This window comes from Triturus cristatus, chromosome 12, assembly GCF_964204655.1.
Source record: "Triturus cristatus chromosome 12, aTriCri1.1, whole genome shotgun sequence".
Classification (NCBI taxonomy): domain Eukaryota; kingdom Metazoa; phylum Chordata; class Amphibia; order Caudata; family Salamandridae; genus Triturus; species Triturus cristatus.
The window spans coordinates 37,487,367-37,504,105 of record NC_140595.1 but is presented as its reverse complement, the minus strand read 5'-3'; the positions used below and the strand labels follow the sequence as shown (position 1 = coordinate 37,504,105).

The following is a 16,739-nucleotide window of genomic DNA, read 5'->3' as shown; positions in this document are numbered from 1 at the left end:
AAACATTCTTGTGCAGTTGTGATAAATTATTATAACGCTCCGCCTGAGCAGATTTGCGTGGCCCTTAGACAATGTCTAAGGGTAACGATTTTGCGTACATACATAATGACACCGTTAAAGACATGTTTGTACTTCGGAGTGGAGGTTTTATTATTAGTCTGTGTCCACATTATGTGGAAAAAACCTGTGGTATAACATTAGATGGTGCTATAGGCTATACCCTTTTCCCTCATTCGCTTTATGGGGATAATTTGAATTATATTATGTTCCAGTTTGATTTAGGCTTCGCTAATGAATTATGCGCTCCACTAGTACCATTCGACTGCACCTTTAATGGAAGAGGTGCGAACACGATTATAGATTGTGATAACGTCAAATAGGCATTCATCTCGAGTTAAGGGTTTTAAAACACATAACAATCCTCTAAGTGATCACTTTCCGCAGAGCGTAAGTTTTAAACTGCCTAGCAAAGCAATAAAAAGATAGGGTAAGTGCTCACATGTGGTTAATAATATTTCTCTCAACAGAACTAATGGTTACTCTTTACGGTGGTCCAAAGTTGATCCTGTTAATTTTATCAAGCAGCTTTTGGGTAAACACTACAAAGCTTTTGTAGCTTGTTTAGATGAGAATGTGGATCATGTTAAGATTTTGGAATCCTTAAATTGATTACTCATGGAATTAAGGAAGGCTTATTGGTCAAGAATAGAAAAGGGAACAAGAAAAATCACGGTTGGTTTGACACTAGATGTACGAGGGCATATAGGAACCTGAAACATGCGCTACACAAACCTTTGTAAGCTAAGTAAGAAATCAAAGCATGTAGATTGGAGTATAAACAAGCACTTAGAGATCGCACGAAGGGCATGAGAGAGGATGCATGGAGGGCGCTGCACGAAGCAACGTTGGTTAGAGATAATAATGCGTTCTGGCGGGCCGTAAACGCCCCCTTCCTGAGCCCCCAGGATACACCAACCATAGAGATTGCGATCAGCAAAGAGGAATGGGTGAATCACTACTCTCATATGTATAGACTTCCAGTAGAGAAGATAGGAACTGATAGTGCTCCAACAATTACGAGCACAATTGCCCCCCTGCACCGTAGATCTCTAATAAGCCTTCAGGTCACCCTGATAGAAGTTAATTTAGCTCCTGAAGCAAGGAAAGGGGGTAAAGCTTCTGGCCCCGATGAGATACCAGTAGACCTCTTCAAAGCTAATATTGCCCTGTGGGGCCCACTACTTACACGAGTTATAACAGCTTGTTGTACCCTAGGTTTCTTTGATACCTGATCGGAATCACTCTTCGTTCCGATATACAAGAAAGGTGACCGCCAGAATCCCGCTTGTTACCGGCCAATCTCACTTCTTGATTCTTTGTCAAGGTGGCTGGACTCATCGAACTAAATAAACTTCAGGACTGGGCCAAAACAAATAATATTTTATCTGAGTTGCAATTTGACTTTCAACCAGGTCTTGGCACAGATGTGCAGGGTTTAATCTGAACCTATTAATTGGGAAATACATCCTGGCTAAACATGGTAGACTGCTTATTTTGCATTTGTAGACTTATCCTCTGCCTTTGATTGTGTAGAGCACGATAAATTATGGATTATAATGGCCAATTTAGGTGTGGAGCCGCCGCTTTTAGACTTCTTGAGGCAATTGCACTCTGGCATCAAAGCTAGGGTTCGATATGTGGATAAGGGCGAGTGCACTGCATCATTCATCGTAGAGAGAAGGGTAAGACAGCGATGCATTTTTTCATTTCATTTCATAAGGCTTTATTCGGAGCTTAAACACAAAGTCCATAAAAGCACATACATACAAACATCAAAAACGAAATCATAATAACCATAAGTTAAATATACAGTACAGAATACAAGATTAAAAAACGGTTAAAATATCATGCTGTTCCTTGCTTTAACAGCTTGTAGGAGAAAAGTTGCAGTAAAAAAATAGACATCAGGGTTAGGGTTAAAAAACAGCTTCATAGAGTCATGGACATTTCGGATTCCATACTTCACAAAAATAGGTTTTAAGAAGGCTGAACGAAAGTTACCATAGAATTTACAAAGCAATAAAAAGTGCATAGTGCTTTGTGCGGATGAATGATCACATTAGCATGGGCCAATCGGATATTTTTTAATACAGGGGAAAGCCACCAAATGGTGCACAGTCCCCAACCTTAATCTGGTTAAAACAAACTGGTGGGAAACTCTAGTAACATAACTCAAATACGGTTGGTAGCCCACAGTCTCACTATATCTACCATAGAGCATACATGTGGAAGAATGGCCACCAATCCTCTCCCGCCTCTCTGATTTATGGCTCATAAAGATGGTCTTCATCTCACCCTTTGACAAACTGGAAGCAGCATACATGTCCTTACTGATATCAAATCCATAGATCTCTAAAAAACTATTGACAACAAATTTAATCCAGGGAATCTTCATATGGTAATCGATTGAAAAACAGTCTCGGATGATAGCTCTATTTAGGGAAGTCTCTTCCTTAGACCAGATGGCACGCCATAACATTAATGGTCTTAAGGTAATTTGGTCTGAAAGGTGTTGAATCCCAAGCTCTTTATGCGCCAGATCGTTAGAGGCAGATATGGGCAGACACAAAAGTCTCTTAAGAAAGAGCTTTTCCTCCACTTGGAGACTCCGGGCCGAGTAGTGGCCCCAAACTCCAGCACCATAAAGGGCAATCGAAAGACATCTCATTTGATAAATTGTTAACATGTCTTTAATCCGTTTATCCGCAATTTTACTAGCAAACTTGAACACCCCATGAGCACATTTAGCCATCTTGGCCCGGACATAGGTAATCTCCCTGGACCAGCAATCATTCTTAGTAAAATTGATGCCAAGATAGTTAAAGGAGTTCACCGTTTGCACCTTATGCCCATCAATGAAATAGGAATGGGGTATATTACGCCCCAGACCACATTCCAAGATATGGGTTTTGGATTTGTTGATCAATAGCTTTCTATCCTTGATGAACATAGAAAACCTGTCCATCAGACGTTGAAGGCCAATAGGAGTCCTGGATAGGATCACGGCCTCATCCGCATAAAGTAATACCGGGACGTTAAAATCATTGATTTTCGGGGCATCTGCCGCCACAGTCTTTAGGGCAGAATCGACTTCATTGATAAAAAGGGTAAAGAGAAGGGGGGCAAGAACACACCCTTGTCTTATACTACGCCCGATCTTAAACTTGGGGGTACACTCCCCTCCCGGTCCATAACGAACACTGGTACTAAGGTTGGAATAAAGTCGTGCCAGGAAATAAATAATACCCTCGGGTGCCCCCAAATCAAGCAGTTTGGCCCATAAAATACTATGGTCCACCATATCGAAGGCACTGCTCAAATCTGCAAAGCAGAGATAGAGAGAGCCTTTCTTAGCCCTCGTATATTTCCCAATAAGGAGGTCGAGGTTGAGACATTGTTCAACGGTCCCTCGACCCTTCCTAAAACCATATTGGCAATTGGCCAGAATGTTATTAGAATCGGCCCACTCTTCCAACCTGACCAAGAGCACCCTGCTCATGATTTTCACAGAGGAATCAAGAAGAGAGATTGGGCGATAATTCTTCACGTCACCCCTGTCTCCCTTCTTATAAATAGGAATAATAATGGATTCCTCCCAAGTAGATGGGACTCCATTGCATACTGCCGCATTAAAAACATTTGTTAACAATGGGCCCCACAGCTCAGGGACTAATTTATACAGATCGATAGGCACCCCATCGGGACCCTGGGCCTTCCCACCGCTGCTTAAGGTGATACTTCCCTGTACTTCGGCTGTAGAAATGTTCAGAGGGATGATAGGCCAATCATCTTCATGCACACCCCTCTGTCTATCTGAATCGAAGATCACAGAGAAGTGGGAAACCCAGTTTCTCCAGTATTGGGGTGTCTTTCATAGATTCACATGCTTGAATATTCCCCGTCGTCGAAGTGGGAGTCCCACGGTACATAACAAAGCAATGTAGTAACAACCCAAGCCCATTAGGCATAAAAGAAAGAAAAAAACCATAGAGTTTTCACAGATAGACAACTTGTCACCTCTATAACATATCACTGTCATTATGTTCTAAGCCAAATCCAGCCAATCAGGTGTCCGCACCCTCTAGAACCCTCTCCCCAGAGACTCAGGCTCTCAGATTTTCTACCGCACGTCGTGTGAAGGGAGTCTCCCTGAGCTTGCTCAGTTTTTTTCTTCTCATACTTCACAGAAGATTGGGTTTATGATGTCTTCAACCAAGAAGTCCCTCTTCAGACCTTGTGGGAGCTGTGGTAAACTGAGACTTCATTCTGAAGATCCTCACAAAAAATGCATTTATTGTTAATATCCTGAACATCAGGTAAAAGACTGTAAACTTTGCAGAACCTTCTCACAAAAAACTTTGAAGGACAGAGAAGGGCGTCTCCTTCTGTGGCTACAGAAGTTAAAAACTTCAGAAAATCCTGTTTCTGATGTGGAGAGTGTATCTTCCATCCACACTGCTCCCTCTCTGAAAAGGTCCTGTGACTCTCAAAAGGTTTCTCCTAGACCTAAAGTGATGAAGAAACAGCATGGAGAAAAGATTTCTTCACAGCCTTCTACTTCAAGAGGGGTGATTTCTCCCCCCAGGAGTCTCTCTGTTTCATTGACGCCCCCGAGATCGGATTCTCAGGCGTCTAAGACTCCATCTGCGCAGTTTTTACCTCAGAAACTGCCTCTCTCGTCGACGAGCTCATCTACGCTTCCTCCGTCGACGAGAGCTGCCATCGTCGCATCTACGTCGACGACCTCGGCATCTATGTCTATGAAGCCAACCATGATCATGTCGTCTGCGTCTTCACCGTCGACGCTGGTGTCAGTTAAGGTGAGACCCATTTCATCGACGCTACCCTTAACTTCGTCGTCGACGACTATCAAGCAGAAGCAGAAGAAAACATCGTCGACGGGTGCTTCGTCGTCGAGGGGTGCTTCGTCGTCGAAGAGTGGTTCATCGTCGACGGCAGCTTCGTTGTCGGCGGGTGCTTCGTCGACGAGGGTGGCCTCTTCGTCGGCGGTGGCTCTGCCGTCGACGGTAGTTTCGTCGACGACGGTGGCTTTGTCTTCGACGATTACCTCGTCGTCGGTGGCTTCGTCGTCGACGGTGACTGCGTCGTCGACGGTGGTGTCGTCGACGGCTGTTCAACGTCGAATTTCACCGCCAGCAACAACGGCGACGACTCCAACTCTGGATTTGCTACCATTAGAGACTTCAAACTCTCTGCTTCAACGACGGCATTCGTCTCTGGATACCCTGCTGCCACTTAAAACACCTGTACAGCCTCCTGAAGTGCTGTTTTCTTCTGACAATGAAGACTACGAGGATGATAGATTTCGGGCTGCTCGCAGTCCTTCAGAACTTCTAATTAAATGTCAGGAGTCGGATGATGATGACGAAGACTTACAACAAGATGATTTCTCATCTTATGACACACGTCCAGTTCAGGAACCTCAAATGGCACAATTGCCTTTAAGTCTAATTTCCAATTTACAGTACATGCTGGATGATTATAATCGCCGTTTTCCGCGGTCTGGCCATACCACTCCAACGCCGCAGACACCTCAACAACCTGTTTTTCCTAGGGAAACAGTTATCACACCTACATCAGTACCTAGAGAACAATGTCTTGGAGTTCCTCCAACCCCACTGAAAGATATTGTCGAGGAACAAGATGATGACGCCGACAAGGAGGAAGGTGAGCTGGATGTTGCTTCCCTCCTTTCTGACTGGGACAACTATCAGATTCAAACACCTTCTCCCGCTGATCCAGCCCCTTTGGATTCTCCTCCAGTTGACATTTGTGGTTTTCATTTGCTCATGGAAAGAGCAGCGAAAAGATTTCACCTCCCTATGACAACCAGAGAGGAGGATTGCTTCTTATATGACTTTAAGGACCAACCTCAAAAGCAGGTCCGCTGCATTCCGATCATTGATTTTATATGGCAAGAGGGCCTTAAATTGATGCAGACTCCTAATTCGATTCCGGCCATCCTTCCTAGGATAGACAAAAAATACAAGGCTCCTCCAAATTCTCCAGCCTGTTTGACTTCACAAACAAAGCCTGATTCTATTATTACTCAGGCAGCCCAACGCCGGTCTAGGAACCCTTCATCTCCTTTGTCGGCACCTCCAGATCGCGAAGGTCGACGGCTGGATGGTATAGGGAAAACATTTTCCACTATGGCGGCAGCTACGGTTCGAGCGGCCAATTCTTTGGCGATCTTGGGCCGCTACGATCGCCAGATGTGGTCGGACATTTCATCTCTGATTAATCTCATTCCTGAATCATCCAGGTCAGAGGCTTTGAAGATTCTCCAAGAAGGAGAAAGAATTTCTTCGGAAATCATAGACTGCGCCATTGATGTGTCTTCTTCTGGCTTCCGTCTTTTGGCTGGTTCTGCGCTCCTCCGGCGTCAGGTGGTTACGGGCTACGTCCTTTCGTCAAGAGGTGCAAACAAAAATCCTGGACATGCCTTACGACGGCGAGTCCCTTTTTGGCCAGCATATAGATGATGCCCTTCAAGCCATCAAGAAGGACACTGACACAGCTCGTGCTCTAGGAACTTTGCAGTTCAAAAAACAGCCTTTTCGAGGCGCAAGAGGTCGTGGTTCCTCTTCTTCCTTTCGTGGTAATTCCAACCAATACAGGCAAGGACAAAACCGCTATTCCTCACAAAACCAGCAATCTTATCGGCAGCAAAATTCTTCCAACTACAGACAATACAGAGGCAAATCTTCCTACAGAGGAAAGGATTCCTCAAAGAAACAATGACTCTCGCTACCCTCAGTCACGGACTCCTCCAAAACTTGGAGGTCGAATCTCCCGCTTCTTCTCCAAATGGTCGCAAATAACCACAGATCAATGGGTTCTCGATATTGTGCGCAGGGGACACGCTTTGGAATTTATAAAGATTCCTCCAAATACTCCACCAAGAGGTCCTCCTCCTGCACATTTGAAAGAGCTACTGAAGCAGCTAAACATTTTATTGAGTAAGGGCGCGATCGAAGTGGTGTCAAAACTACAGAAGGGCAGGGGGTTCTACTCAAGGTTCTTCCTTGTACAGAAGAAATCGGGAGAATGGCGTCCCATTTTGGATTTGCGAGCCCTGAACAAATACATAAAGACACAAACTTTCCGTATGTTGTCCCTTCAAGAAATCCTTCCTTTTCTCTCTCAAGGAGAATTCATGACAACACTAGATCTACAAGATGCTTATTTTCATCTTCCCATATTACCACGACACAGAAAATTCCTCAGATTCAGAGTGGCCGGACGAGATTTTCAATTCAAGGTCCTGCCATTCGGCCTTCGTTCTGCTCCCCGAGTGTTCACAAAAGTCCTTGCACCGGTGGCGGCTTACCTTCGCCTTCAGGGAGTTCAAATCTTTCCCTACTTAGACGACTGCCTTCTAAAGGCGAAGTCTTTCGAACTAGCGTCCAAACAAACTCTGTTTTGCAGATCCCTTTTCCAGTCTCTGGGCCTCACACTGAACTTAGAAAAATCTCAGTTGCACCCAGCTCAGAACAGATTGTTCTTGGGAGCCATTCTGGATACCACTCTAGGGAAAGCTTTTGTGTCGCACGAACGACGACAACGTCTTCGCGATCTAGCGGCCTCTATCCATCTAAAAGGGTTTGTTTCTGTCCGACAGTTGAAATCTTTCCTAGGGATGTTGTCGTCCTGCATTCCTCTAGTCCCTCTCTGCCGCCTGAAGATGAGACCTGTCCAAGAAGAACTGGACAAGCAATGGGCTCAGGTCTCGGGCACTTTCAACGACTTGGTCAGTGTCACTCATTGCTTAAAAAGAGCTCTTTTGTGGCGGACTCACGAAGATCATGTCTCCGCGGGGCGTCCTTTTCTAGCGGACACTCCACAATTTACCCTCACCACCGACGCATCTCTCGAGGGTTGGGGCGCCCACTTGCAAGGCCTAACTGTGAAGGGCAAGTGGTCTGTTCATCAAAAGACGAGACACATCAACCTGTTAGAATTACTGGCCATCTTTCTGGCTTTAAAAGCTTTCAGAACCATCATTCACGGAAGCACGGTGTTGATCCGTTGGACAACACAACGTGCATGCACTATATCAACAAGCAAGGAGGTCCGTTCTGTTGTCCCTTCAGGCTCAAAAGATTTGGGATTGGGCGATTCAACATCACATTGCCCTCACAGCAGTACATGTTCCGGGAGCGTCCAACATTCTGGCGGATTCCCTAAGCAGATCCTCCACGACCAATCACGAGTGGGAATTGCACCAACCCACTTTGGAGCACATATTCCAGCTATGGGGTCCCCCGAATATGGACCTTTTTGCAACCTATCTGAACCGGAAATGCCAGTTCTACGCAAGTTGGCTTCCCCAACCAAAGTCATGCGGGAATGCCTTTTTGATGAACTGGTCCACAATTTATGCTTACGCCTTTCCACCGATTCCTCTAGTCCCCAAGGTTCTACGGAAAATGAGGAAAGAACCCTGTCGGCTCATCCTAATAGTCCCCCGATGGCCTCGACAAATATGGTTCACGGAGCTGCTGCTACTGTCTCAGTGCGAACCAATCATGCTTCGTCCTCTTCCGAATCTTTTGACCATGGAACACGGTCAAATTTGTCATCCCGATCCTGCGTCTCTACACTTAGCGGCTTGGAACCTGAGTACTTTGAATTTGTGAATTTGGACATCCCTTTGGAGTGCAGAGAAGTCTTAGCAAAGGCTAGAGCTCCTTCTACTGTAAAAACGTATAAACTCAAATGGAAACGATTTTGTTCATGGTGCAGTGATGCCAAAATTCATCCCATACATTCCAAGCCAGAGCAACTTTTACCTTTCTTTTTGCATCTAGCAAAATCAGGCCTTTCATATGCTACCCTTAAAGTCTTTTTAGCGGCAATCTCACGATTCCGTCAAGATGGCTCTAACTCCCTTTACTCGTCAAGAGTAATGCAACAGTTTTTCAAAGGACTTTTTCGGATGTTTCCTCCGATACGTCGGCCTCCTCCTCCGTGGCATTTAAACATTGTATTGGCACAGCTCATGAAATCACCATTCGAGCCAATCCATAAGGTCAGCCTCAAACATGTCACGTGGAAGACTTCTCTTCTCCTAGCTCTTACATCTTCACGCCGGGTCAGTGACTTGCAAGCATTTACCATTAACCCACCTTTTCTTCAATTTACTAAGGACTCTGTCCTGCTTCGCACCAATCCGGCCTATATCCCTAAAGTGCCATCTGATTTCCACCTCCATCAGCCGGTTGTTTTAAAAACGTGTTTTCCTAATCCTCAAACTTTTGCAGAAAAGTCACTTCATTCTTTGGATGTCAAGAGATGTCTCAAATTTTATCTTCAGAGAACTGCTGCCATTCGTAAAAATGACCAACTCTTTGTCGCCTACGGACGCATGCGACAAGGTCATCCTGTCACCAAACAATCTATAACACGTTGGATATCCTCTGCTATTACCTTTTGCCATCAACAAGCAGGAAAACCTCTCGCTGCTGCCGTGAAAGCGCACTCCACAAGGAAGGTTTCTTCTTCTACTGCGCTTTTTGCTGGAGTCCCTCTTCAATCCATCTGTAGAGCGGCGACTTGGTCCAGCAGACACACCTTTACGAGACACTACTGTCTGGATGCTGCAGACAACACGGACACAGCCGTGGGACAAGCAGTCCTTCGTAATCTTTTTAAATAAGGTGAGCCTCTGATGCTTCCCTCCTCCTGCATACAAGGTACTTTTATTTATTATGTATAGTAGATATATATATATATATATATATATATATATATATATATATATATATATATATATATATATATATATACTACCTACTGGCGGTCGCCAGTAGGTAGTTATAGTTAGGACCCTGTTTCCATAAGAAAACCGCAACATTCTATTTGGAATAACTTTGGCGCCGGTCGACGAATCCTCGTGACATTTTCAAAACTAATGGGGCGCTACGCTCCGCTCCTACCCTGAAAGTCTCGGGGGGATTCGTCAAGCGGGGGCTGAGATAAAAGGGGGGTCCCAAAACGCGTTTTTCCCATGCATTTTTCCATAGGACCTTTAGACACAGCTACAGCCCGAACGGCTGAACAGAGTTCCTTGAAATTTGGCAGAGAGGTAGTCTACAGGTCAAGGAAGTGCCTTTTGTAGGTTTGGTGTAAATCTGTTCAGTAGATTCTGAGAAAATAGCCTTTAAATCAATATATATATCTGAGCCAGCTTACGGTGCGCTTACGGTGCGCTTACCGTACGCGTACGGTGACGTGCGCGAGCGCGATTCTGATTGGCTGTTAGATCTTAGTAAACATTCGAATCGGTCGAAACCAGGAAGTGGCGGCCGCCATTTTCTCTCTCGCACTCTGAGAGGGGGTTAAAAAACAAAGAGCAAAAACATGTAAAGGGGCTGTTTAGACAGCTCCTAAGCACCTAGACCTGTTGAGGGAGTCCCCAAAGTTCCCCTAAAGCCAAAAACGGAATTTTCATTTTTTCGATAATTTCGCCGATTACGCTTACCGTACGCGTACGTTAAAAATGATTAAAAAAAAAAAATATCCACACTCTCCCCACCCCATGTGCAAATGGTGCCCGAAGGCCACCAGTTGTGCATGGCTTCTGTATTATAGTAAAAAAATAAAATATTACCTTTCACAACGAAGCGCATCATATGTCCTCCATGTGCGCACGGTGCGCGAAGCGCATCGTCCGTACATGGCCCATCTAGCGTAACGTGGGCACGCGGTGCGCGTAGCGCACCGTGCGCGCACGGAACGAACTGCGTTAAGTGGGCGCGCACGCCACGAATGTCGTAAAGTAACTTAGCATTTAAAAAACCGTACAAATTCACTGAAAAAACCATAGGTTTCACACACGTTATAGTTAGGAATTAGCATTTAAAAAACCTTGCAAATTCACTGAAAAAAACATAGGTTTCACACATGTTATAGTTAGCGGAAATTTTACTGATAAAAAACCAATGAAATTCCCCCGTTATAGTTAGTGCAGGCTCACGCGACCGCAATCCTCTGCTGATGCTAATACTGTATTTAGACACTTATTTGCCCATGCCTTCTTCCATTAAATTTTAGCTATACATATATTACAAATATTTTTTTTTCATAAAGACACATATGTCATCAGCAGAGGATTGCGGTCGCGTGAGTTATAGTTGCCTGCACTAACTATAACGGGGGAATTTCATCGGTTTTTTTATCAGTAAAATTTCCGCTAACTATAACATGTGTGAAACCTATGGTTTTTTCAGTGAATATATATATATATATATATATGGCTTTTATATGCATATAGTCTTCTGCACTGTATATGCTGTTGTTTTGATTATTATGTACCTTGTATTATTCTGCTGCACTGCTCACTACTCTTATTCAAGCATGTGAATCTATGAAAGACACCCCAATACTGGAGAAGAACAAATGTTACTTACCTGTAAACTGTGGTTCGCCAGTATTGGTGTATTTCATAGATTCACATGCGACCCACCCACCTCCCCTCAGAGGCTCTATTGTGTATTTGACTTTGTCACTCTTGTGCTACGAAAATCTGAGAGCCTGAGTCTCTGGGGAGAGGGTTCTAGAGGGTGCGGACGCCTGATTGGCTGGATTTGGCCTAGAACATAATGACAGTGATATGTTATAGAGGTGACAAGTTGTCTATCTGTGAAAACTCTATGGTTTTTTCTTTCTTTTATGCCTAATGGGCTTGGGTTGTTACTACATTGCTTTGTTATGTACCGTGGGACTCCCACTTCGACGACGGGGAATATTCAAGCATGTGAATCTATGAAAGACACCAATACTGGAGAACCACAGTTTACAGGTAAGTAACATTTGTTCTTCCCTCACTGACGTTAGCCGTCAGTTCGGGCATCTTATCATCCTTTAGGAACGGGCAATTAACCGTATCCCAAAATAAAGAGGAATCTGAAGTAGCCGCTGCCTGATCAAGTTTGTCCCAGGCCTCTTGCCTTAATTCGGACTTCCTGTGTTTGACTGCAGCCTGATAGGTGGCTCTAAGATCTCTAACCACACTATTATCTCTTGGCTTGGCTGCCAAAGCGGTTTTGAGCCCCTTTAGTGCAATGGTACTAGCATGGTCAAACCACCCGTTTTGTTTAAATAACTTGGCCTTTCCATGTTTGGTAAATTTATTATCTATAATATGATTAATATTGGTAAAATTATGCACAACTTGGTCGGTAACCTCCTCACTTTCTAAAATGGTAGTGATTTCTACCAAACAACTTGAGACAATGGAATTTGACACGAGCTCCGCTTTATCCCCTTTCCATCTAATTCTAGTTCCATTTGGTCGATGCGGTTCAATATTGGCAATGGTACGAATGTTAGGACCATGCTTCTCCTTCCAGAGAAGTGTCTCAATGGTGATACAATTGTGATCGCTGAGCGCATTATCCACGACCACAGGGGTCAGACACCATGAACTAAGACTAGAGGATATGCAAATAAAATCTATTACGGTATTTGCATTCCTTCCCCTAAAACTAGGGATTATATCTCCAGAGGCATTTTTCGCGTTAACCAAAATTTCCAGATCGTAAATGGTCAGGATTTTATTCAGAGCATCTCCATAGTTGGTATGTGGGAAGTGGGGAACATCAACTCCTAAACTATTATTAGATCCACAGACCCTTTGGGAGGAAAGAGGACAAACAGCAGTATTGAAATCTCCCACCCAAATATAATCAAAATCAATATCAAACTCCATTATGATGTCAGCCAAAGCGGTCTCAAGAGCCACCACTACCTGGTGCCTGGTATTATCAAATACATTGTTATAAAAGTTTATTAAAAGAATATTTCTCCCATGCTCCTGATAAAGCCATAGAATCTGGGAATGGACCCCAACCAATACATGTTTTTTGACAATGATGGGAACATCCACTGAAATCAGAACCAGGAGCCCACCCTTTGCCCTACCCAAGGGGGATGCCACAGCTGGTAATTGATATGAAACAAACCCATTATAATTGATTAGATCAGTACACCAGGTCTCTTGAAAACAAATAATGTTAAAAGCATTAATAAACTCCAACCAACCCAAGCAGGCGTCCTTAGATGAGAGACCTGCTACATTCCAACTAACAATTGAACATAACCGGGGGTTAGAGTTTTTAATGGACATAAAGCTCAATGAAATTGGTCCGCTCTGACCGTGCGGAACACTAATAAGGGAAGGGTATCCACCCCGATCGTCAGAAACCAACCTCCGCCTTCACAGCGTCTGTTATCATTAATGGTATCAACAGTAGGGCTACAGTTGGCACCTAGTCCCGCGGGGTCAGAAACCCCCCAATGTTGCATCACCTCCCCCACGTCCTAAAGAAACAGCTTCATCCCTTGAGTTCTTCTGGACAGTACCCAGTCAGTCGTTGGAATCCAGTCCACTCTGTGACTGGAATCTATTGGATGTAGCAACACTAAAAGTAGTATGCAGGTTTAAATCTCTTGCCCCCGCACTAATATAGTCGGAATTAGGCTGGTTATATAAATGCCTATAAAAATAACCAAGGGGACGAAGAGAAATCCCTTGGCCTCGGTAGGGGAGAGAAGTACCTCTTCTCAGAACAGTGGAGGCGAGATGGGGATTTCTAAAATTAACAACTATACAATCGCCATCACAGTTCTTGCGCGAGCTACCTATCCAATTAATTCTTCCGGTACTTAGAATTTCATCAGCTAGGGCTACTGGGAAACCACACTCCCGATGAAGCCAGTCCACAGTCTTATTTTTCAAAGAGGCATGGGATTCGCTATATGTATTATTATGTCTGCTCTCTCTATCTGGGGGGACGTTTGTCAGGACTGCCACATAAGGAGCACAGTCCGGTGGTAAATCAGGCTGTGAGTTGACATTAATTTTGGCTTTTCCAGTACTATGTGTCACCTGGTTCCCTGAGGCTAAATTAGACAAAGAATTACGACCTGTTCTCAACGAGAGGTTAGACACAACAGGTACCTTCTCACAAAAACCCCCAGAGGGAGGCATAGGGGTATTGGACATAACCGTAGGGGTAATCTCACTTGCATTCTTGGGAGTAGGGCCTCCAACTTCCTGATCCTTAACTAGGTCACCTATACTGGGGTTAATAAACGAATCCAACATACCTCCCAGTCTAACTACTTCTGCATTAACCATATCAAGCTTAATCAATAGGGGTTTGACAATCAAGTCAAACTTAGCTTCTAAGGTACTGATTAGGAGATCGAATAACTCACCATCTAAAGTGGCCAAGGTAGAGGCCGATACTAAATTAGGGTCACCCACAGCACTGGTTGAAGGTGGATCCACTCTCTTAATTAAGCGATTCGTCCCCCGCTTCAGTTGAGCATTCTTATTAATATTCCTACACGCCCGTGGACCTCTCTGCGATCTCGTTGCCGTGGGACAGGGTAACGGTGGATCTGGATGTCCAACCGAACTTGATTCTAAATCAGTAGCAGCCCCAGGTATTAAACCATCTGAACGGACTTGGTCTGGAAGCACCGCCAAGATGGAGTTATCCAAGTGGTTGGAATTATTGATAGCCATGGGAGGGTTAGACGGGGAAATGGATAAAATAGATGGAGGTGAAGAAATAATATGGGGGTCCACACGCCCCAAAGACTTTCTGCACTCTTGGTTGATTTTGTCCGCCATTTTAACCAAATAATTGTCCATGGTGGCCGTCACAATGGCGTTTTTCGCTTTAGACATAATAAACTCAACCAAGCAGCCGTTCTGATCCAGTAAACTAGTGGCTACCCGCTACAGGTCACAGTTGTTAATATTACAATGGGAGGCACAACAGTCTTACCAGGGCAACAGAAGTGATTGGATACCTTAAAGCTACACCCACACTACTGGATCCGTCCCAGCCTCCTCCAGCTCCCTCCTGTCCTGGACTGTCACAGACTGTCTGCCCTTTGTCCGGGCTTCGTCCAGGGCGTCCCGCGCGCGTCCCGCGCAGCGGTGATTGGGGATATTTGAAGGGGGCAGGAACCAATGGGCGGGTGGGCGGACCTCGATGCAGCTGTGAGCACGCACGGACTCCTGGAAGCTGGAGTCCCGTGCGGAGACCTTCCTTATCCACAGCAGTGGCAGAAACAGCAATCTCAGCCCCTCCAGGGGTAGCGGCAACACAAATCACACTTGCCCCCAAGGACGAAGCAGTGATGCATTTTGGCACCCTTTCTTTTTACATTATATATTAATAGTTTGGTATTTACACTGTCTGATCAGTGTCGGGATTTGCCACAAATTGGACATCGCCCAATACCCGCCCTCCTCTATGCTGGTGATGCAGCGGTGATGGCACAATCTCAATTGGGGCTACAACGTCTATTTATAAGCTTTAATGCTTACATGCAGAACCTGGGGTTGCAAGTAAATTGAAGACTTTCATAAAGGACTGTGGAAAGGGATCTCAAAGTGCAAGGATATCCTCATAGATAAGAAGATTGAATTCACCAAGACATTTCTGTACCTGGGTATCCTGTTTGACCAGAATGGCTCTTGGTGCCAGGCAATTAAATCAAGAAAGCTATTGCCATTGAAAGCTTCGTCAGCCTTGGTTAACTTCTCAAGGAAGCTGGGCAAAAGTGTAGGCTGAGTGCGTAACTACAGCTATGTATGGTGCTGGGATATGGGCTATTATGATTGTCAGCCCCTACATCTGGTGGATAATGCCTTTTTAAGATTTGTACTAGCTGTTCCGGGTGGCTGTTCCACCTATGTATGCCATGCGAATCGGCGGTTACCCCACTTATCAGATTTAATTAAAATACAATCTATTCTTTTATGGCATAAGATTTGGACTTCAGTGAAAACCACCCTTAATAGGGATATTATAAGGGACTGTCTTAAATTGCTGTGGGTATTTAGTATACCTTGGATGAAGTATATAAATATATAAAAGACTTCAGAAGCGACCTAGGCCTTCCGGAATATTATGAACAACAGGAATCCCTAGACACATCAGCAGAAAAGATCTTAAAAGAGAGTGCATGCTGCTATTGGAGTCTCTTAGATTATCTCTGGAAATATTGAAGGTGAGTGTTTGTAATAAACAAATGATCTTGACCAGTTACAGCCATACTAACAATTCATGGAGGGGACGCAGGACAGATTTGTTTTAACTCGCTTTAGGTTAGGCATTTTCCATCGCCTAACAAGCTTCCCTGTAACTAATGACTGGTCATGTTTGCTTTGTAAATGTCCATGTGATGATATGTCACAACAGGCAACAATTCATGTCGTGCTCTTTTGTAAATTTTAATAAAAACAATGAAATATTTGGATTTTACTGACCTTAAGGCTGCTTGGCCTTAGACAACGCCCTCCCAGCATTTTTATCCTTTTAGTTGTTAGCCAATGAGTACACTGTGTGGTCTATGGCAATGTTTTTAAAGAATGTAATTAGATGCAGAAAGGCCATCATATTGTGATCTTCTGGTGATGTAAATGTGACTGCATTTTATGATACATTTTCTTAGCAACAGTGATTGTTGCTGAAGGTTCTTAACTTTTCAAATAAGATTGTCATATACGTAATTAATTTGCACATGATTTTTAGCTTTGTAAATAGTACTTGGGTTTTTATATATGCATTTTCATTTTATGATTTCCACAGAAGAAATGTAATAAAGCTTATTTTGAATTGAAATGAAAT

At 44.2% G+C, this 16,739-nt stretch overlaps 1 protein-coding gene across 5 annotated transcripts in view; it reads left to right on the top strand.

Annotated features, from left to right (window-relative positions):
- The window catches only part of LOC146772341 (beta-1,4-galactosyltransferase 1-like), a 298,282-nt gene that overhangs the window by 239,670 nt on the left and 41,873 nt on the right, over nucleotides 1-16,739 (top strand). The gene's annotated exons all lie outside the window — the stretch shown is intronic.